The 23,754-nt window shown below is 39.3% G+C and overlaps 1 protein-coding gene across 1 annotated transcript in view; it reads left to right on the top strand.

Moving 5' to 3' along the window:
• Positions 1-23,754, top strand: part of GALNT1 (polypeptide N-acetylgalactosaminyltransferase 1) — a 162,519-nt gene that overhangs the window by 25,809 nt on the left and 112,956 nt on the right. Inside the window, exon 2 of the mRNA XM_081802511.1 lies at positions 22,169-22,223. The gene's annotated coding sequence lies outside the window, so the exon portion shown is untranslated. The remainder of the gene's footprint in view (positions 1-22,168; positions 22,224-23,754) is intronic.

Here is a 23,754-nt window from a genome sequence, read left to right as displayed (position 1 = left end):
CAGATGTCGTGTTGCTCCTAGGACATGTGGAAGAATAGGCAGCATGTATTTGTTATGGAAAACCTGCTGTATACACCCTTGTTGCTATAGTTTTAGCTATTAATCACAGTTTCTGCAGAAGCACTTTAATTGTGACTGCTAATAGAAATAGATGGAAGCAACCTGCTACTTAAGCGTGATTCATGGTTAAATCACTTTAAAATTTGAATATTGACCCTATAATAGCTACTTTTGGGGGGCGTTTTTGTATCTTGTTCATTAGCTTACACAGTTTTGTATGATGTTTTAACTCACAGACAATAAAATACAAATAAGACCTGGTCCTCTAGCATTTCAGGCTCAGGTGAATACACTAGATAGCCAACTGAAGAGAACTTCAGAAAAGTTTATGAGTAAAACATATTGTTCATAGCACATGAGAATTGAGAATATAATGAGGTTAAGGGAGTTTGTAATGTAAATAGTTACTGTGTGGTAGAGCTGCCTCTCACATCACAGAAATCAGTTTAGCTGATGAGCAACAGTAAGAACAGGCACCCTTCTAAATGAAATGGTTTGGGGGTCATCTTGTACCGTGTTGCTTGCTGTGTGCAGTTGCCTGCTAGAAAGTGGAATCCACTTTACCTAACTTACAGTTTTTGCCTGACTTTTATTACGGTCCGGTGTCTGTCTAACAAGGAGCCTTTGCTTCTTTGGGAGCTGAGACCTCTGATGTGGATACTGGCCACCTCTTACACCATTAGGGTAAAAACCGAACAGGAGATATTCCTGTTTGAGAATGTTGCCCTTTACAAAAGGCTTTGAAATTTATTAAGTGCTTTACAGATGAAATGCAGTAATGTGACAAACATTTATGAAATATGTATGATGTATAAGGCCCAGTGGTAGACTGAGTGGGTGATAGAAAGATAAGACATAATGCCCACCTTTAAGAGATTAGACATAAAAATAGCTGTAGTTAGAATAACAAATGTGATTCAGTGATTTAGTCATGGTTTGATAGTTATTAAGCACCTACCACTGTGAATCAGACACTGTGCTCGACGCTGCATTCAGAAGTGCCTTCACGGACTCACAGTCAGATGGGTGATCGTGGCATACAAAAATACAACCGTGTGATGGCATCAGTAGAGGTGGTGTAGAGGGGGAGGTTTGAAGAGGTGAGGACCCGTTCCTTGAGTCCTAGCAGTGTGTCAGCAGGCACAGCCCCAGGTCCTGGGAATACAAGAGCTCCTCCTTTACGGACCTTTGGCCCGAATCTTGTGTGAGTTGGCAGATGGACAAGCAGAGGCCATGTGAGACAGAGGAAACAACACATGTGGAGACATGGAAGCAGGAGACAGCATGGCATATTTGGGGAACTAGGAATGGTTGGGTGCGACAGAGGGCAGGGCACCTGAAGGAGATGCAGAGTGGCACTGAAGTGTGGTCGGGTATGTTAGGCAGAGTCCCAGAGGCTTTGTTTGGGACGCTCTTCCCGCTGGCTCCTGGCCCTTCTTTCCAGTCTCCTCCTCAGTGACGCGGTCTCTGAGAAGCCTCTCCTGATCACCTCGTGTAAAGGAATTGCCCAGTCACCTACCAGCACGTCGCCTCCCTTTTTGTTTATTTATAAAGTGTTCCTTACTAACCGACACTTTTCGTTTATTGTTTATATTCCCACACATGACTCCATTCCGTGAGCACGAACCTGGTCTGTACTGTTGATTGCTGTACCCCTAGCACCTAGAACCTAGCATAAAACTGGCATTTAACAAATGTTTGTGGAGCAAATGTAGGTATGGGTTTTTTTACTATGAATTTTGGATTTTATTGTGTGGACCAGTGGTTCTCAATATTATTGTTTCCTAGACCCCTCTGTACTTAAAAATTATTGAAGACCTCAAATAGTTACTGCTTTGTGGGTTATGTCTATTAATATTTATGATATTTAAGGATAAAAACCTAGGAAAAAAAAAAAAAAAAAAAAAGGATAAAAACCTAGGCATTTTTAAAAACATTAATTCATTTAAAATAAACCCATTACATGTTAATATAAATATATTTTAATGAAAATAACTGCTTTTTTAAGATTTTTTAAAATTTTTATTTATTTGAAAGAGAGCAGAGCGAGTGAGAACACAAGTTTGGGAGGAGGAGCAGAGGGAGAGGGAGAAGCAGACTCCCCGCCCAGCAGGGAGCCAGACACGGGGCTCCATCCCAGGACCCCGAGATCATGACCTGAGCCAAAGGCAGACCTTAACCAACTGAGCCACCCAGGCGTCCCTGAAAATAACTGCTTTCAAAACAAAATTAGTGAGAAATGCGTCCTTGTTTTACATTTGTATAAATCTCATTAATGTCTGGCTTCTCAGAGCTGGATTCTTGTATCTTCTTCTGCATTCATTCTGTTGTGATATCACATGTCATGTAGCCTCTGGAACTCAGCTACTTAAGACAGAATGAGAGTAAAAAGGTAAATAATAACTTGGTATTATTTTACAAATAGTTTTGACCTTGAAGACTCCTTAAAAAGGATATTGAGGACCCCTGGAGGTGGTCTCTGTATTACCATTTTAAGATCTGCTGCAGTAGGTAGATGGTTTGAAACTTTTTGGTAGCAGGAGTACATTTTCAGATATCTTCTACCAAGCTTCAATGTATGGGACAGATAAAGGTGCTTATATGTTGGAAGTTAGGGAGGAGAGGGGAGGACCCTGGGGCCCTGCTTTTACTTTCTCATTTCCTTGGCTAAGCTGCTAAATTGAACCAAGTGTTCGATACCCCCGGCATGGGAATATTGTGTGTGAGAGAGTGAAGCAGGTGAGCATACTTGGAGATTTTCCACTTTACCATAGCTTACCTTTCAGTAGTTCCTTTTGTGGCTCTTTATACCAAGTTTTATATCATTTTAAGCGTTGGAATACTTGTATTAATATTTTGTCAAGTCCAGTTTCCTTTAAGTACAGTATCATAGGTTTGCTTTCATAAAAAGATTTAATTGCAACCAGAGGCCTAGTTTTGTTTCTGAGGTTTACTTTTTCAATTTTGTTTAAGTAAGAAAACGTAACTGAGGGGCGCCTGGGTGGCTTAGTCGTTAAGCGTCTGCCTTTGGCTTGGGTCATGATCCCAGGGTCCAGGGATTGAGCCCGCATTGGGCTCCCTGCTCAGCGGGAAGCCTGCTTCTCCCTCTCCCACTCCCCCTGCTTGTGTTCCCTCTCTCGCTGTATCTCTCTCTGTCAAATAAATAAAGTCTTAAAAAAAAAATAACTAAAATTTGCAGCAACTTTATAAAAGTATTTACGTCGTTAGACATCATATAACTCAGGTTTTTGGGATAATTTGCATGTTTGAGAGTATATAAAATAAAATTTGGTCAGGGCCCAATCAAGATGAAAGTAAGGAGCTGGAGAAAGTCTAATTCTAGTTGCCAAATACAGGAAGAGTTCTCATGATCTGGAGAGGGGAAGAGAATGGCTGGCAGCTAGCAGGAGTGAGACTGGAGCTTGGACAGAGCTTTTTTGGACAGCTGCTTGCTGTGTGCAGTTGCCTGCTAGAAAGTGGAATCCACTTTACCTAACTTATGAGACCAGCTGATTTTTGCATGGTACTGTGTTACACTGCTGTTATTTGCCGGCCTTAGGCAGCATACTGAAGTTAGTTTATTTTGTTACATGGAACCATTTCTTTTTTTTTTTTTTTTTTTTTTGTCTTGAAAAAGAGGGTCGCAAGTTTCCTGTAAAGCTTCTGTTGCAAGTAAATCTTTAAGTTTTGTTGGTCCTGTCCTTAGGATGTTTTATTTGACAGACAAAAGTGACTCTGCTGGAACATTCATTCATTACCGTTATTATTTATTACCTGTATCATTAAAAGAGATCATCTGTTGTATATAATTATAACACAGTGTTTATAAAGCTCCGGCTTTATTGTCTACCTTACAAGACATGGAAAGAAAAATTGAGTGATCCGGAGAAAAGCAGTGAAAATAGTTATAGGACTGGGGTGCCTGGGTGGCTCAGTAGGTTAAGCATCTGCCTTCAGCTCAGGTCATGATCCCAGGGACCTGGGATCAAGCCCCACATTGGGCTTCCTGCTCAGTGGGGAGCCTGCTTCTCCCTCTCCTGCTCCCCTGCTTGTGCTCGCTTTTGCTCTCTCTCTCTGTCAAATAAATAAACAAAATAATTACAGGACTGAAAAGTACTATCTTGGACTTGCAGTTAAATATTTTAAGGCATGATTTAATAAGTCATTTTCAGACATGATTCTTCTTATGGAAAGAGAAAAGCCTGTTTTAAAGAGTTATAAATAGGGTACATCTCCATAAAAGATAGCATGAGATATAATTGGACTAATTGCCTTCTGGATTAGGTAAATTTAACATTTATAAGAACTGCCTAATGGCTATAATTAAAATTCTAAGTATCTTTAGAAATATGAAAGATAATACTCATTTGACTGTTTTTTTTTCAGTCAGTATTTAAGTGCCTGCTTTGATCCCATCATAAGTTTATTTTTTTTTATACATTTTATGAAAGTTTATTTAATCTCTACACCCAGTGTGGGTCTTGAACCCTACGATCAAGAGTCCCATGCTTTTCCAGCTAAGCTAGCCGGGTGCCCCCATAAGTTTATTTTTAAATTCCATTTATTTCAGTTTTATTTTTTGAATAGTAGCATAACTTTTTGAGCATCACCTCCAATTATTGATATTAAAATGTGCTGCAATTTTTTTGAATTGTGTGGAGTCCTATAGTATTAACAAGTCTGTAGGTTGCTTGCCATCGTACTTCACATCAAGAGAAGAGAAAAGTAGGGGCAGCTGGGTGGTTCAGTCGTTAAGCATCTGCCTTTGGCTCAGGTCATGGTCCCAGGGTCCTGGGATCGAGTCCTGCATCAGGCTCCCTGCTCAGCGGGAAGCCTGGGTCTCTCTCTGTCAAATAAACAAACAAACAAATAAGAGAAAAATACTCATAGTTTCTTGTAATTTTATGTTTAATAAAAAATAATTGTTAAAACGTTGTGGGGAAATATATAGTAATAGGTGCCTTGTTGAAGATAGCAGTGCCCCCCCCAACCCCTCATTCCTGATCCTTCTACCCGACCCCTCGATTTCTTCTTTCTTTCCAATTGCTCTTACTGCCTTCTATGATATAATTCAGTTTACTTAGGTTTTTTGTTTGCTGTCTGCACCTCTCCTCCGTCATAGACTTTTTTGAATGTGTTAATCTCTATTCAATTTACTGATTTATGCAAGTGCCTAAACAGTGTTTGGCAGATATTTGTTAATTGAACATGAATTATTTTTCCTTTGGCTTTTAGGAGTAGAGATAAATTTCTTCTGGGGAAAAATGCTCAGCTAGCAGACTATTCAAAATGTTTAGAGGCTTCAGTTTCTGGAAATGTGGCACATTACAGATTTTTTTTTTTAAAGTTCCCCTTTATGAAACAGTAAAAATACTGGACTAAATATTCAAAATTTTTTAAAAATGCATAGTTGAGCTGACAAGTAAGGAACTCCTCAGGGATCAAAAACAAGAAATCTTGAATCCAGGGAGATAAACTAATGGTGATCCTGGCTGCTATGCTGGGGGTTCTGGTATATGTAGATCCCCGGAAGCCTAGAGCTTTGGATTTTGCAGGGTGACTATGGGGTACTAGGTGTTGTCTAGGGACCAAGCAAGGTGAGAAGATGCAGAGACTGTGTGTAAAGCTGAAACTCCTTGAAAGGTGTTGGTGGGTAAACTAAGGAAAAAAATGAAACATTTATCCCACCTTGTGGGGAGAAATGTTGAGTGGGTTAAGGAGGGTTCCCTGTCTCAGTCTGTCTTTCATTGGAGAGGTAAGTCTTCTTGAGAAATGGTAACGACAAGTTCTCTTTCACTGGATTTGGGGTTGGAGCTCATACTACTTGAATGGAGCAAACAAACCCAAGCCAAGAATTTTGTGAAAGTGATCTCAGGTTGTTAGGCCTGAGAAGCAAATTGTCTGTGAAGGAATATGGGGAACACAGACCTCAGGGAGTTGACACAGATAAAGTTTCTAGGAACATGAGCTCACAATTAAAAAAATCAAAAACACTTCAGATAAGTCACCATGAGTTAATCAGCTGAACTAGGAAACCGTTTAGTCAGGCATTCAGAAACTGCCGATAGTCTAGTTGTTAGGTACAGAATAGAAAATAAATGTTTAATAGGTTCAGAGAGTATAAAGATATGGCTAAGGAGCAAGAGGCTATCAAAAGTAATTAGGGAAGCCGAATTCAGCAATGTATGAAGGAAATACTGCATATTGAACAAAGGGTTTATTCCAAGAAGGCAAGCTGGGTCATGCATTAGAAAAATCTGTTAATTTCTAAATTTCTTAATTTAAAAAAAAGTGTCATCGGAAATGATGCAGGAAAAACATTTATTAAAATACAGTATTCTTTTAGGATACAAAAAACTAAGGAGTGGGAAAGAAATTCTCCATAACCTTCTTAAACATTCCTTTAAAAATCAGCTACCTCGGGGTGCCTGGGTGGCTCAGTCGGTAAGCGTCTGCCTTGGGCTCAGGTCATGATCCCGGAGTCCTGGGATCGAGCCCCGCGTTGGGCTCCCTGCTCTGCTGGAAGCCTGCTTCTCGCTCTCCCACTCCCTCTGCTTGTGTTCCCTCTCTTGCTGTCTCTCTCTCTCTCTGTCAAATAAATAAAATCTTTAAAAAAAAAAAAAAAATCAGCTACGTCATCTCTCCAGCATTACACTGATGGGGGAAAAAAAAAAGTTACAAGGCTATATAAGGAATGAACAAAATGGTCTTCCTTAAAGTCAATATGAATATTGTCATAGGAAATTCAAATCCACAGATAAATCTTTAGGGTTTATAATAGTTATTGAATATAAGATCAATTTAGTAAAATCAATTCTATTACTCTAACCTAACAGCTCACAGTAAAAAAAGTGATATTTCACAACAGGTAAAAAAAAAAAAAAAAGCTACCTAGGAATAAATATAAAAAGAGGTGGCAAAAGTTATATTGGAAGACATTAAAGAAGACCCAAATGTATTTGGGGGCCAATCATGTTCATAGGGAGAAAGACTGTATCTTGTAAATTTATCAATTAATCTGTCATTAATATATAAATTCATTGCTATTTCAATAAAAACCCTTCAGGGTATGGTTTTTATTTTTTTATTTTTTATTTTTTATTTTTTATTTTTTTATAGATTTTATTTATTTATTTGAGACAGAGAGAATGAGATACAGAGAGCATGAGAGGGAGGAGGGTCAGAGGGAGAAGCAGACTCCCCGCCGAGCAGGGAGCCCGATGTGGGACTCGATCCCGGGACTCCAGGATCATGACCTGAGCAGAAAGCAGTCGCTTAACCAACTGAGCCACCCAGGCGCCCTATGGTTTTTATTTCTTTGTTCTTGTGGAACTTGACAAGTTAATTCTAAAATTTGGCCAAGAATAGCCAAGGTATTTCTGAAGACCACTTGTCCTACCAGATTTTAAGACTTAATGTGAAACTTTAGTAATTGAGATTGTGTAATAATAGGGCAAGGATAGACAAATAGGTAATGGAAGAAAATTGAGGTGAAAAACAGAACTCTACATACTTGGAAATCTGATCTATAACAGAGCTAGTGTTACAAATCGAACACGGAATGGAATACTCTGTAAATGATGTTGGTATTGTTATTTAGCCACACTGGGAAAAAAAAGATTTCTTACCTCACACCATATTAAAAAAACTAATTCCAGATGGATTAAAAAGTTAATTATGAAATGAAAAATATAAACTTTCAGAATAAAATATTAGAGTATTTTATAACCTCAGGCTTTTTTTTTTTTTTTTAAAGATTTTATTTATTTATTTGACAGAGAGAGACACAGCGAGAGAGGGAACACAAGCAGGGGGAGTGGGAGAGGGAGAAGCAGGCTTCCCGCGGAGCAGGGAGCCCGATGCGGGGCTCGATCCCAGGACCCTGGGATCATGACCCGAGCTGAAGGCAGTCGCTTAACCAACTGAGCCACCCAGGCGCCCAACCTCAGGCTTTCTTAACCAGATGCTAAAAGCAAAATTTTTGTAGGAAAAGGTTAATAAATGTGGCTATATTAAAATTAAGATCTTTTATTTCTTCTTTCCAACAGAGTGCAGAGACTAGTCACAAGTACAAAAATAGAAGAATTTCTCCCATACAATTGACAAAAAAATTTTTTTTTTTTTAAAGATTTTATTTATTTATTTGAGAGAGAGAGCATGAGAGACAGAGAGCATGAGAGGGAGGAGGGTCAGAGGGAGAAGCAGACTCCCCGCCGAGCAGGGAGCCCGATGTAGGACTCGATCCCGGGACTCCAGGATCATGACCTGAGCCGAAGGCAGTCGCTTAACTGACTGAGCTACCCAGGCGCCCGACAAAAAAATTTTTATCACAGTAATGTACACCCGTGTCTGTATGCCTGTACACACAGTCCATATACACACGTCTATATGTCGCACATGTCTGTGCCAATGTGAAAAAGATAAATGGGCTATAGAAAAGCCATTTCATAGAAGAAAAATGAACAGCCATTAAATATTTGTCAACAAGGAAATGCAAATGAAAACGACATTGATTGTAAAACTCGGACAATATCAAGTACACCACCGTAATACACTCTGTGGCAGAAGTCAGCAAACTCTGTGTGAAGTTCCACGCAGTGAATATTGTAGGCTTTGCAGGCCATATAGTCAGTTGGTGCGGTACTCAGCTTTGCCGTGGTGGTGCCAAAGCAGCCATAAACCATTCGTAAAGAAATAGAATGGGTGTGGTTGTGTTCCCATAAAATTTTGTTTATAAAAATAGCAGTCTTCCAACTCCTGCTCTGTGGCACCAAAGAAGAGTTGGTGAACTATTAACAAAAGTTAATGAACTATTAATACAGCAGTGTGGACAAATCTTAAAAACATGTTGGAGTAAAAAGGTAGCAGAAGAATACATTATAGTGTGATTCCATTTATGTAAGTCTGGAGGTAGACTGTAAAGGGTACAGATTTATGGGTTTTACCATGATTACTGGGATTTGACTAATTTTGAATTCTGGTCTTGACAAAGTCTGTGTGACTTTGGCCAAATTACCAAACCTTGTAAAGTGTCAGTTTTCTTACTTGTGAGGTGATGAGCTCACTAGGTAACAGTACCTAGCTCACCGCTTGCTGGGAGGGTTATGTTCCAGAGTGCCTCTGAACACACCCAGCACTCAGTAAGTGCGAAGTAACCATGGTTGTCCTTTCCCTCTCCTTCTTTAACTTCTATCCTCATGAAAGGAAAGAATAGCCTTTCTAGCTTTAGGAACTCTAGATATTTTTTTATCCAGGCTTCCATAGCATATGGCTAATGGGCCTAGTAGTAAAGCTTGAAATATCCTGAAGTCTTGAGTAATGTTTGATTTCTTTACCTAGCACAGTTTATGAGACCCTCTGATGTTTTTTAATTTTTTAAAATATTTATATATTTGTTTTAGAGAGAGAGCGTACATGAATGGGGGAAGGGGCAGAGGGAGGGAATCTTCAGACTCCTTGCTGAGCAGGAGCACAAGCCCAAGATCATGAGCTGAAACCAAGAGTTGGCTGCTTAACAGTGAGCCACCCAGGTGCCCCCTCTGATGTTTTTTATTTTTATAATTTTTTTTAAATAAAGATTTCTTTATTTGAGAGAGAGCACATGAGCAGAGGGGAGGGGCAGACGGAGAGGGGGAAGCAGGCTCCCCTCTGAGCAGGGAGCCTATCTAGGGGTGATCTCGGGACCCCAGGATCATGACCTGAGCCAAAGGCAGATGCTTAACCGACTGAGCCACCATCCGGGTGCCCCCTCTGATGTTTTTTAGTGTCATGTTTAAATCACCCAACTCACTGAAGCTTGCTAAATATTGACAAATACAGCTTCCAGTGTCACTTAACTTTCCTCTGTAGCAGTTAGCCTTCTGGAGAACGCCTTTCTGAGAACTTGATTCTCTTTTGGTTTTATGTGCCACTCGCCAGATTCTTCTCTGACCTCTTAGACCTTTCTGTTCTTCAGATGTGCATGTTCTGCTCACTCCTAAAACCTATGACTCTTCAGCTTCCTCAGCTGAAACATGAATATAAAAGGTTTGTTGTTAGGCTAACATTTTCTCGTACACAGTCATCTGTAGAGGAACCCTATACCCACAGACTCGGATTCATTTATGCTTGGGGTGGAGTCTTGTGTGAAGACAAACAGAACTTCATGAGTGGTTCCTCTCCCATTTGGGCAGCAGTGATACCTGTATGTAATGTGTATGGGACATTGCAAGCGGTCTGACATTTTTCCTCTCGGTCTTCTGTCTGTGGCTCCTGTTCTCCATGGCCTCCAGGCCACCTGGAATCCTTTGTCACAGGTATTCATGGTGACTGTTGTGTCCCTAAGGACAGGGACACTGTCTAATTCTTCTTTGCTCTCCCGGGTCTGGTGAAATGCTTGGCATATGGTAAGTGGTGTTATTAAATTGAAGTTAAGTGAATCACAAAACACTAATGTTTGCAATATTTGGCCTGCCAGAGTAGGATGTTAAATCCATTCATAATCCTAACTTAGCTTTTAGCTATCTGGAACAAACTTTTAAGTTTGTATTTCAAAAAATTCTAACATATATAAAAGTAGAAGAAATAGTAAAATGAACCCCCTTAAACCTGTCTCCATCTTCGATATTCAGCAAAGGTTAAGATTTGCAACACATGCTTCACCTCTCCATCCCCTCCACCCCTGACCCCCAAGCCCCAAGTATTTTAAAGTAACACAAGACATCATGTCATTTTACCTCTAACATTCTTTAGTGTGGATCTTTCACAAATGAGAACATTTTTTTCAAATCTAGTCATAATGCTGTTGTTATTCCCAATAAAATTAACAATAATTCCTTAGTACCATGTAATACCCAGTGTGTAGTCAGATTTCCCCCGATGGTCCCTAAAATGTCCGAGTTGGTTTATAGATTCAAAAGTCAAATCCACACATTACTTTGGTTTTTATGAAACAAAAACAACTCATCTATGGAGAAATAGAACAATACCTAGTTTTTATTATTTCTCTCCCTTTCTCCTTTGCTCCTTTTAAAATAACTCTCCCTCAAGATAAGTTTCTTTATCATAAAACCATAAACTTTGCTGTATCAGGTAAAGCTTTCATCTTCTCCTTTAAGACTGCTTTGCTGTTCTTTTTTTGGTAACAGACACTTCGTGTATATAAGGCAGTACTACACTTAACAGCGCAGCAAAATGCAAAACTGAGTTATAGTTAAATTTAACTGTTCCGCGGTGCTGTTAGTGCTTCTCATTAAAGCTGTAAAATTCTTTTATATTCATTAAAAAGTATATGCTCTTTGATAATGTTTAAATGTATCTTAACTGTTTTAGTTATTCCTCTTGAGTTTATAGTGATAAGAAGGAAGCTAAATCCAGGTTGTAACGTAGTGTGTGTTTGAAAAAAATCTGCTCGTGTGTGAACCCAATCTTAAATTCTCTAAATCTGAAGTGGAAAAAGGTCATCTGCAGAAAAAATTATCTTTTAGTTACATTTTTATTAGTAATAAAGAAAAACATGTGCAACTGTTTAGTGTAAGTAGGAAGGAGAGTGAACCCAAGTATTCAGAGGTTTAGCAGAATACAATTTTGAGAATTCAGTGGAATTGAAAAAAAATGCAGAAGAAATGTTTTGAGTTATTGATGTATAGCAGGATTCTTTCAGGGATTTTTTTTTTTTCAGTAATTTTCCTGTTAGCTTTCTATTATATTCTTAAATGTAAACATCCCGATCACAGTGGTTTTTTGTTGTTTTGTTTTGTTTTGGTTCTGAGATCAGGAAGCAAATCCTATCATCTGCCCGCAAAGGGCTAAAAAAAATTACAGGAAAAGGCTCTTGGAATGATAGGGCCTAGTGTGGATCTCAGTATCAGTGCAGAAGCCATCTGAGACTAGGGGAAAACCAAATTGAGGGAGTGAGGCAGAGAATAGCTATTCACAGAAACAAAAGGCAAGGGGCCAGAAAGTGAGTAAAATCAGCAGGAGAGAATGCAGAACAACCACTAACGTTATAAGCTAAGAAACGAAATTAAGTGGCATTAGGGAGAAACCAAATAAGTGAGAAATCAAATTAGGAAAAAAAAAATCCACAAAAACGAATGTACCACCATATTGCTGACTACCGAAAGAAAGATGAAGAATATGTTTTGCACTGTGTGGTACCTGTGATAAATCATGACTGACGAGATCATTATCTTTCTGTAACAGGCCAGTAAGTAAACAAGAGTTTTTGTTGTTTCTTTTGTTCTTTTTCACATGGTAGTTAACTATTTCAGACCATTATCTCGGGCCCAAATCTAAAACCTACCTTCATTTCAAACTTGTGTTTTCATCTGGTCTGTCAAGCAAATTTTAAAACCTTTTAGATCCCAGAAGGTCACTTGAGTTAATATCCAAGTAACATCAGATAGTGTTTTAGGTGAAGTAGTTCTCAGAAGAACCTTCCTGTTTACAGTTGTAAAAGACAACTACATTTCATCTGAAGGTACTGTTGTCTCGTGATATTTTTGCTCAGATGATCCAGTTGTGGAGGCAGAAAACTGAGCTCTGGGGAATGCATGGAGAAGGAAAAATAGGGAAAGGGAAATGACAACAGAGATTTCCATTTGGTCTGCAAATTGTTTTTGGTTTTTCCCATCCCCAGCCCGGAGCCAGGGGACTGTGGGATTGCTTGTCATCCAGACGGGGCCGTAGCTCTGCTGGTGGCAGCACTGTAGTAGCTGTCTGCACTCTCCCAGTGTGGTTGGCCTGTTCTGGTGAATTCTTTATCCACTCTGGTTGGCCACCTCACAAAGTATATGTGTTGCCTTTGTGTTTTTTCTTGATCTGTGGGCCAGCAGTCATCTGTGGTTATTGACATTTGAGAATCTCTGTTTCAAATCTGGGAAGTGAAAGGTTTTTTTAATAAAAAATTAAAAACATAACAGAAAAGTACAGTAGCAGAATCTGCCTTTTTCCTATGTCTTATGTTAACATTTTTTCCCCCTATTTTCTTCTGTGTCAGTTAGCATTAGGTTTGGCTACATTTAAAAGATCTCTACACCTCTTCTTTCCCCACCCCCCGAAAAGGTGCTTTAAAGAGGACTTTTTTCCTCTCGGGACATGGCAGCTGTGTGGTCATCAAGACTGGACATCTTCTATCTTTCTGCTTTGCAGTGCTTAGCTTCTGGCTCTCTTTCTCAAGGTCATCTCATGGTTGCTGAGAAGGTCCTTGCAGCTCCATCCCTCATGTTCTTATCCCAGACAGGAGGAAAAAGGAAGGAGTAAGGGCAAAGGGCCTATGTCCCTGTGAAGTCCTTACCCTTTCAGTATCTTTCCCATGGCCCAACCCAGTGATTTCTGATTTATCTTATTGGCTACCTTAATCTGCTGTGCAGGCCAAGATGTGTAAATTGCCACTCTTAGAAATAGAGCAGTTTGATTTGTAAGACCAAAGAGGAAAATAGGAATTTGGTGAGAAACTAAATTGTAGCAGCCTGCCACAATTTAGACCTTTTATATAAAAAAAATTCCAGTATTATTGAAGCCCGTCCCTCCCTTCTCAGAAATATCCATAATGTGAATTTGGTATATTATATTCCTGCACATTATTCTGTCTTTACAGTATATGTTTGTGTCTATGAATAATGTCTTATTTTAATATGCTTTAAAACTGTGTATAAATGGAACATACTACACATATCCTGCATATATTGCTTTTTTACATTCAGCAGCGTTTACCCATATTGATGCACGTAGTTCTAGTTTAATTTTAACTGCCTGTATATTTTTCTGTTACATGGTTTATTTATCCATTTTCCTCTTGCTGTACATCTAGGTTGTTACCTTTTTTTTCCCCCCATTATAAACAATGCTGTAGTCTTTATGCATGTCTCCTTATACACATGTGTGAGAGTTTTTCCAGGGTATGTACCTGAAGTGGAATTACTGAATAAAGGGGTAGTGTTTTCTTCAGCTCTTCTAGATATTGCTGGATTGCTCTCCAAAGTGGATGTGCCAAATTACTACACTTGGAACAACATTGTATGAGTGTCACATTTCTTTATTCCTAACACTTGTGTTTTGCCAGTTTGATGAGATCAAATTCATTTTCCTGCATACTACTGAAGTTGAGCGTATTTTCATATATTCATTGGCTATATACGTTTCCTTGCCTCTGATTTGTCCATTACCATGCCATTTTTCACTTGAGTGTTGTTTGAGTTGGAAAAGTTTTCAATACAGTCTGATATTAATCTTTTCTTGATTATTTCCCCCTAGATGTTGGTTTATCATTTGACTGTCCATGATGACATCTTTGGTTGTATTTAAAAAATTGATTTTCGGGACACCTGAGTGGCTCAGGTCATGATCCCAGGGGCCCTGCGATGGAGCCCCAAGTTGGGTTCCCTGCGCAGTGGGGAGCTTGCTTCTCCCTCTCCCTCTGCCGCTCCCCCTGCTTGTGCTCTCTGTGTGTCAAATAAATAAATAAAATCTTTTTAAAAAAATTAATTTTCATGTAGTGGAAATTACTTTTTCCTTTTATGGTTTGTGCTTTTTGAGTATTAAGAAATTCTTCCTTACCCAAAGATATGAAGATATTTGCCTATATTTTATTTTAAAGTTTTAGAACATATATCCTTATATCTTTAATTCACCTGAAATTGTTCTTTTGTATGGTGTGAGGTAGGAGTTCTATTTCATTTTTACATGTGGATGAACATTTATTAAACAGCCCGTCTTTTTCACACTGATTTGTAGTGCCACCTCTGTTGTATATCAAGTTTGCATATTCATGTGGTCCGATTCTGGACTCTCCGTTCTGTTTTATTGGTTCTTTAATCTGTCTCTGCCCATGTATCACACTGACTTAATTACTGTAGCTTGATATGTGGTAGACAGAGTTCTTTTACCCTGTTCAAGATTTTATTGGCTTTCATGGCTTTGTTCTTCCATGTGATTTTAACCTGGTTTTAAAGTTCTATAAAAAAAAATTATATTGAGGGGGTACTTGGGTGGCTCAGTTGGTTAAGCAACTGCCTTCGGCTCAGGTCATGATCCCGGGGTCCTGGGATCGATTCCCATATCGGGCTCCTTGCTCAGCGGGAAGCCTGCTTCTCCCTCTCCCACTCCCCTTGCTTGTGTTCCCTCTCTTGCTGTCTTTCTCTCTGTCAAATAAATAAATTAAAAATTATATTGAGATTTTGATTGGAACTGTATTAAGTATATAGATTAATATTGAGAGAATTTATTTCTTTGATAAACCATCCATATTTGAGCATGCTATTCTTTTTATTTTTTAAAGATCTTTTAAAGCAATTTTCTAGTTATTGGCAATAAGAATTTATCGAATTTTGCATGTTGAACTTGTATCCAGCAACCTTGCTAAAAGTTCTCATTGTCTTTATTGTTTTGGATTTTTCTACCATTTTCTTTTTTTGTTTTTCTTCTTTCCAATTCTTAAATCTTTTGTTTCATTTTCTTGTTTTACTCTTCTGGGTAGGATTTCTAGTACATTGTTGACAGGAAGAAGTGATAAAATATATTTTTATCTTTTTATTAACTTTAAAGAGAATGCTTCCAACACTTTACCAGAAACTGTTTTGTTTACTGTAAATTTGGGGGAGATATCCTTTTTTTTTTTTTTTTAAAGATTTTATTTATTTATTTGAGAGAGAGAGAGAGAAACAGCATGAGAGGGGATAGGGTCAGAGGGAGAAGCAGGCTCCCCGCTGAGCCGGGAGCCTGATGCAGGACTCGATCCCAGGACTCTGGGATCATGACCTGAGCCAAAGGCAGTCGCTTAACCAACTGAGCCACCCAGGCGCCCCGGGGGAGATAGCCTTATCAGGCTAACAAAGTTTATTTTTTTTTTATTTTTTAATTTTTTATTTATTTATTTGAGACAGAATGAGAGAGAGAGAGAGCACATGAGAGGGGGGAGGGTCAGAGGCAGAAGCAGGCTCCCTGCCGAGCAGGGAGCCCGATGCAGGACTCGATCCAGGGACTCCAGGATCATGACCTGAGCCGAAGGCAGTCGCTTAACCAACTGAGCCACCCAGGCGCCCCAAAGTTTATTCTTAATTTCAGTAATTTCAGTCTCCTGGGATTTCTTTTTGTTGTAAATATCATGAGTGGGTGCTAGGTTGTACTATTTCACATAAAATATAAGTCCCTGGCAACTATGTAGTTCCACTTAACTCCCACCTCTATTTTTTGCTCTAATTTTTTCATATATTACATCTTCATATTAAGAAATTAATACAGTACAAAGTTAGAATTTTTAATTTAATCAGCCATATGTCTTTTAAGAAAGCAAGAGGGAAGAGCGCCTGGGTGGCTCAGTCGGTTAAGTGGTTAAGCGTTGTGCTCTGTACCTAGCATACTCTCTCTGTCAAATAAATGAAGTCTTTTTTTTTTTTAAGATTTTGTTTATTTGTCAGAGAGAGAGTGAACATACAAGCAGGGGGAGGGGCAGGCAGAGGGAGAAGCAGGCTTCCCGCGGAGCAGGGAGCCTGATGTGGGACTCAGTACCAGGACCCCCGAGATCATGACCTGAGCTGAAGGCAGCCGCTTAACCGACTGAGCCACGCAGGTGTCCCTAAATAAAATTGGAAAAAAATAAAAAAAGAGGGCAAAATCAGGCTTTTATGTTTACTCCTACATTTACCATTGCTTCTGTTCTTCATTTCTCCTTACAGATCTGGTGTCATTTCCCTCTGCCTGGAGAACTTTCTTTAGCATGGTTTGTAGTGCAGGTCTGCAAAGAGATGAGTTGTTTTGGCTTCTCTTTTTTTTTTTTTTTTTAAGATTTTGTTTATTTATTTGAGAGAGAGAGAATGAGAGACAGAGAGCATGAGAAGGAGGAAGGTCAGAGGGAGAAGCAGACTCCCTGCTGAGCAGGGAGCCCGATGCGGGACTCGATCCCGGGACTCCAGGATCATGACCTGAGCCGAAGGCAGTCGCTTAACCAGCTGAGCCACCCAGGCGCCCAAGATGAGTTGTTTTGGCTTCTCTTGACCTGAAAATTGTTTCATGTAATGAGAAGTCAACCACTTCTTTTTCTCTGTATATAGTATGTCTTTTTTCCTCTGGCTGCTTTCAGGTTATTCTCAGTATCTTTAGTGTTTAGCACTTTGTATATGATGCACTCTAGTTGGGATTTTCTTTGTATTTATCTTGCTTAGGGTTCACTGGACTTAGATTTACGATCTTATGTTTTCTCCAAATCGTGGACGTTTTCAGCTGTTATTTTTGCATATACTTTTCTGTATAATAATATAATTTTTGTATAATTTTCTCCTTTTGGGACTTTGAGTTCACATATGTTAAACTTTATGATACTGTACCATAACTCACTGAGGCTTTCTGTTCATTAAAAAATTTTTCTTTCAGATCTTCAGATTGGATACTTGCTTTTGATGTATCTTTAAATTGACTGACCCTTTACAGGCATACCTCATTTTATTGCACTTTGCAGATACCGTGTTTTTTACAAATTGAAGGTTTGTGGCAACCCTGCGTTGAGCAAGTCTGTTGACATCATTTTCCGATGGTGTTTACTCACTTTGTGTCCCTGTGTCATATTTTGGTAATTCTTGTAATATTTCAAACTTTTTCATTATTATGTTTGTGATGGTGACCTTTAATCAGTGAGCTTTGATGTTACTATTGCAGTTGTTTTGGGGTGCCACAAACTGTGCTCATGTAAGATGGTGAACTTAATTGGTAAATGTTATGTGTGTTCTGACTGCTTCACCTACCGACCATTCCCCTTCTCCTCCCCCTCTCCTCAGGCGTCCCTAATCACCGAGACACAAAAATATTGAAATTAGGCCAATTCTAACCCTACAGTGGCCTCTCATTGTTCAAGTAAAAGGAGGAGTTGCATGTCTCTTACTTTAAATCAAAAGCTAGAAATGATTTAAGCTGAATGAGGAAGGCATGTTGAAGCTGAGATAGGCTGAAAGCTAGGTGTAATCTGCCAGCCAAGTTATGAATGTAAAAGAAAAGTGCTTGAAGGAAATTAAAAGTGCTACTCCAGTGAAGAATGATAAAGTCAAACAGCCTTATTACTGATAATGCAGGAAGTTTTAGTGGTATGAATAGAAGATCAAACCAGCCACAACATTCCCTTAAGTCAAAGCCTAATCCAGAGCAAGCCCCTAACTCTTCAATTCCAGGAAGGTTGAGAGAGGTGAGGAAGCTGCAGAAGAAAAGTCTGAAGTCTGAAGCTAGCAGAAGGTGGTTCACGAGGTTTGAGGAAGGAAGCCATCTCTGTAACATAAAAGTGCAAGGTGAAGCAGCAAGTGCTCATGTAGAAGCTGCAACAACTTAACCAGAGGATCCAGCCAAGGTAATTAATGAAGGTGGCTACACTAAATAACAGATTTTCAGTATAGACAAAATGCCTTCTGTTGGATGAAAATGCCATCTAGGACTTTCATAGCTAGACAGGAAAGTTCAGTGCCTGGTTCCAAAGCTTCAGAGGACAGGCTGACTCTCTTGTTAGGGGCTAATGCAGCTGGTGACTTTAGGTTGAAACCAGTGCTCATTGACCATTCTGAAAATCTGAGGTCTCAAGAGTTATGCTAAATGCTGTGCCTTTTCTCTAGAAATGGAACAACAAAGCTTGAATGACAGCACATCTGTTTACAACATGGTTTACTGAATATTTTAAGCCCATTGTTGAGACCTACAGCTCAGGAAAAAATAAAAATTCCTTTGAATATATTACTGCTCATTGACAATGGACCTGGTCACCCCAGAGCTCTGATGGAGATACCACAGTGAGATTAACCTTGTTTCCATGTCTGCTAACAGTATCCATTCTTCAGCTCATGGATCAAGGTGTATTTTTAACTTTTAAGTCTTGTTATTTAAGAAATATGTTTTGTAAGGCTATAGCTGCTGTAGATTATGATTCCTCTGATGGATCTGGGCAAAGTCAGTTGAATACCTTCTGGAAAGGATTCTAGATGCTATGAAGAACATACGTGATTCCTAGGAAGAGGTTGAAATACCAACATTAACGGGACTCTGGAAGAAGTTGATTCCAGCCCTCATGGATGACTTTGAGGGGTTCAAGACATCAGTGGAGGAAGTAACTGCAGATGTGGTGGAAATAGCAAGAGGACTAGAATTAGTAGAGCCTGAAGAAGTGACTGAATTGCTGCACACTCTCATGATAAAATTTGCACAGATGAGGAGTTGTTTCTTGTGATGAGCAAAGAAAAGGGGTTTCGTGAGATGGCACCTACTCCTGGTGAAAATTGTTGAAATGACAACAGAAGATTTACAGTATCATATAAATTTAGTTGATCAAGCAGCGGTAGAATTTGAGAAAATTGACTCTAATTTTGTTTTTGTTTTTTCTTCAAGATTTTATTTATTTGAGAGAGAGCAGAGAGCACAAGTAGGGAAGGGGGTTAGAGGGGCAGAGGGAGAGGGAGAAGTTGACTCCCTGCTGAGCAGGGAGCCTGACACGGGGCTCAATCCCAGGACCCCAAGATCATGACCCAAGCCGAAGGCAGGCACCTAACCGACTGAGCCACCCAGGCGTGCCCCAATTGACTCTAATTTTGAAAGAAGTTCTGCTGTGGGTAAAATGCTGTCAAACAGCCTAGCACGCTACAGAGAAGTTGTTCATGAAAGGAAGAGTCAGTTGATGTAGCAAATTTCATTGTTGTCTTATTTTAAGAAATTGCCAGGGCGCTTGGGTGGCTCAGTTGTTAAGCGTCTGCCTTCGGCTCAGGTCATGATCTCAGGGTCCTGGGATGGAGCCCCACATCCGGCTCCCTGCTCGGCGGGAAGCCTGCTTCTCCCTCTCCCATTCCCCCACATGTGTTCCTGCTTGCTAACTGTCTCTCTGTCAAATAAATAAATAAAAAATCTTAAAAAAAAAAAATTGCCACAACCACCCCAACCTTCAGCATCCACCACCCTGATCAGTCAATAGCCATCAACGTAGAGGCAAGACCTTTCATCAGCAAAATGGTTATAACTCTGAAAGCTCAGATAATGGTTAGCATTTTTTTAGCAATGAAGTATTTTTTTAAGATATGTATGTTAGTTTTTTTAGACACAATGCTATCACATCTTAATAAACTATAATGTAAACAACTTTTATATGTACTGTGAAACAAAAAATTAATGTTAGTCACTTTATTACAATCTTTATTATGGTGGTCTGGAACTGAACCCACAGTATCTTCAAGATACGCCTGTATTCTCTTGCCCTCTAATGTGCTGTTGAACCTGTCAGGTGAATTCTACATTTCAGACTTTGTATTTTTGTGTTCTGCATGGTCCTGTATTGTTCCTTTTTATACTTAGTATTTATCTGATGAGTTACTTTTCTTCCTTTATTAAGTTCTTGAACACATTGATAGTAGCTGCTTTATAGCCCTTGTCAACTAATGCCAGCATCTGGATAATCTTGTGTCCAGAGTATATTGACTGCCTTTTTTTTTTTTTTTTAACCATAGTCCCATTTTCTTCTTTATTTTCATGTCTAGTAATTTTTTTATTGTATACTGAATGTTGTAAATATGTTTTTGTGCCTCATAATTCTGTTTTCTCCGAAAGAGTGTTGATTCTTTGTTGTTCTAGCAGGCAGTTAACTGGCTGGACTTAAATTCCAAACTGTTTCTCTTGCACTGGGCAACACCTGATCGCTTGCTCAGTTCTTTCAGCCATTTTAGCTGTTGCTTTTCTTTGGGGCCTCTGGAGTCTCCTGTGTTGTGTGCTCCGGGCTCAGCTAAGGATTGTGGTGGAGTGTACATATATAAATATATGTAGGATTTTCTTCCTTACTTTCCAGTTGCTCTACTAGCCCCAGCCTTCATCCTTTGATGCCACAAGCTAATGAGAGTGTGACTTCTTGAGTTTCACCTGCTCTACACAATGCAAGGTGGTCTCTGCCCTCAGGCAAGCAGCCATTAAAAAGCAAATCTCACCTAATATAGTTCCCCTGTTTCAAGGGTTGCCTTCTCTTTTCTGTCTTTTGGTTGCTGTCCAGTGATTCTCTAATTTTTTTTTGAAGTTTTTATTTGAATTCCATTTACTTGACATATAGTGTTATATTAGTTTCTGGTGTACAGTACAGTGATTCAACACTTCCATACAACACCTGGTGCTCATCACAAGGGCCCTCCGTAATCACCATCACCTATCTCACCTATCCAGTACTTTTCAGTAGCGGTTTTTACATTTTGGCCAGAGTTTGTAATTATTGTTTGTGGGAGGGTTACTCCAGTATAAGCTGTTTCACCTTCCTGTGTGTAAATCTTTCATGCTTTAATTTTTTTTAAAAGACTTTTTTTTAAGAGCAGTTTTAGATTTACAGTAAAATTTGAGAGGAAGGTGTAGATATTTCCCATATGCCTTCTGCCCCCAGACATAAATAGTTCCCCCATTATAAATATAATTTCTCCTTCAGCACCTCTGAGAGAACATAACTTTTCCTAAATGCATCCAACAGTTTTCCCCTCGGCACCTGTTGGTTGAGATTTGGTCACTTGCACCAGGAAGAGGAATAGAACAGCCATGGCTAGCTTGAATGAATAAAGGATAGGTAGTCTAGCAGAGAATGATCAGTTGAATTCAGTTGGGGTTCTAATGGAGTAAAACAGGGTGTGGGGGGGATAAGAAATAAGCAGTACCGGGGCACCTGGGTGGCTCATTCGGTTAGCAGGTAGACTGCTTCCCATTCCTTCTCCCCACTCGTGCTCTCTCTTGCTATCTCTCTCTCTCAAATAAATAAGTAAAATCTTTAAAAAAGAATAAATAAATAAACAGTACCTGCTGCAGGTGCTATCTCTGTGTCTTCAGCCTTCCCACCTGGAAAGTTAATATTCTGATAGATTTCTAAGAGGAGGAATGATACTTTTATAGTATTTCCACTGAGCTTGATGTTGGAGCTCAGTAACATTTTATTCATGTACTAGACATTAACTGAACACCTATTTTGTGCAAGGTTTGGGGAAATACCTATTATGTGCCCATGCTCAGCACTGGAGCTAAATAAGACATGGGTTTTGCCCTCTGGTATGGCTGACTTAAAGTCCAGTGGAATAAGGTGGCTGAAGTAATAAGGGGGGAGGATAGAGTTATTCTGTAATAATCTGATTTTAGGAAATTTATTTTTCAACAGGAAATGTGGGACATGTGGATTTGGGATATGAATTCATTTGAAAAACCACTTTGGGGTAAGTTGATAGCTGGGAGTGAATGACTTCAGGTTTGCACTTCTCTTTTCCCTGGGGCTTGCTCCTACAGCTATGGAGGTTTCACACTTACGTTAATTGGACTTTATGCCTCATATATACATAAGTGAATGGCTTATGCTAAAATGCAGATTCAGTTATTTGAGAACTGTAACCATCTAGCATAGTCCCAGTACTAATTAATTAGTGCATTCGTATTTCCTTAAGGTGGTCAGTTTGAAGACTAGATGAATATCAAGTTTAGGAATAAAAAGGCTCTTATTGTATGGGGTTTAACCTGCTGGAGCTCACCCAATAATCCTGTCATGTGGGCTGGAAATCACTCATAGAATCAGTGTTGAAGATTCAGAGTTCAAGTTTACCTCTGAGCTGCTTTTTGCAGTACTCTGCATGGCCATTTGAATAATCATTGCATCAGTACAAATATAAAAGTTCCTGATTTTTTGTTTTGTCTAAGAAAGTACCTCTAGAAATACTACTTAATATTTACTGTGTGCTATGACATATAAGTGATGTGCATTACCTCATTTAATTTAGTGAAATGGGACTGTACGGTGGACATGTTTTCCTCAAAGGAATGAAGAGCCCCAGGTTTGTGCAAATAAAGAGTAACATTGCTAGGATTGCTTAGCAAGTGTTGGAATTGAAATTTGAACCCAGATTTGAATTTCAGCATTTGGCCTAATAGATACTCACTTCTCTTTTAATATGCTGATTGTGTTGGGGGTTTAGTGATTGGCTAGGAGGACTCACAGCATTCAGCATATAGTCATAATAACAGCTAAGACTTCTTACAGTGAAAGGATACAAAGCAGTTGGCAAAGGGAAAAGTGCATGGGGTGAAGTCTGGAAGAAACCAGGCACAAGCTTCCAAGAACCTCTCCCAGTGGAGTCACACACGATGTACTCTAGCAATGAATTGTGATAACACATGTGAAGTGTTACCAGCCGGGGACACTCATTAGACTCAGTGCCAGTGTTTTTATTGGGACTGATCATGATGGCACCCTCTGCCTAGCATGTACCAAAATTCAGTCTCCCAGAAAGAAATCTGGTGTTTTGCACAAACCATATTGTTTGTACAAATAGATTAGGCACAGTTAGGCACACTTATCCTTTAAGGTAAGTTTTGTATTAGTGTAGGAAATTTAAGTTATCAGATGCCACCTTACAAACAGGCCTTTCTAGGGATAGTAATCTTGTGCCTGCTGTGTTAATTTTTATCCTGTACATTGGTTTATTCATTTAAGCAGGTTGTGATTATGATCATTTAGCATTTAGAAGTAGGTATTATGGCAAGACATGTATCATATGATCTCACTGATATGAGGAATTCTTAATTGCAGGAAACAAACAGGGTTGCTGGAGTGGGGGGTGGGGTGGGAGGGATGGGGTGACTGGGTGATAGACACTGGGGAGGGTATGTGCTCTGGTAAGCGCTGTGAATTGTGCAAGACTGTTGAATCTCAGATCTGTACCTCTGAAACAAATAATGCAATATATGTTAAGAAAA

This window comes from Leptonychotes weddellii, chromosome 13 (genome assembly GCF_054177405.1).
Source record: "Leptonychotes weddellii isolate Sample4059 chromosome 13, ASM5417740v2, whole genome shotgun sequence".
Classification (NCBI taxonomy): domain Eukaryota; kingdom Metazoa; phylum Chordata; class Mammalia; order Carnivora; family Phocidae; genus Leptonychotes; species Leptonychotes weddellii.
This window is presented reverse-complemented; position numbering and strand designations above follow the sequence as displayed.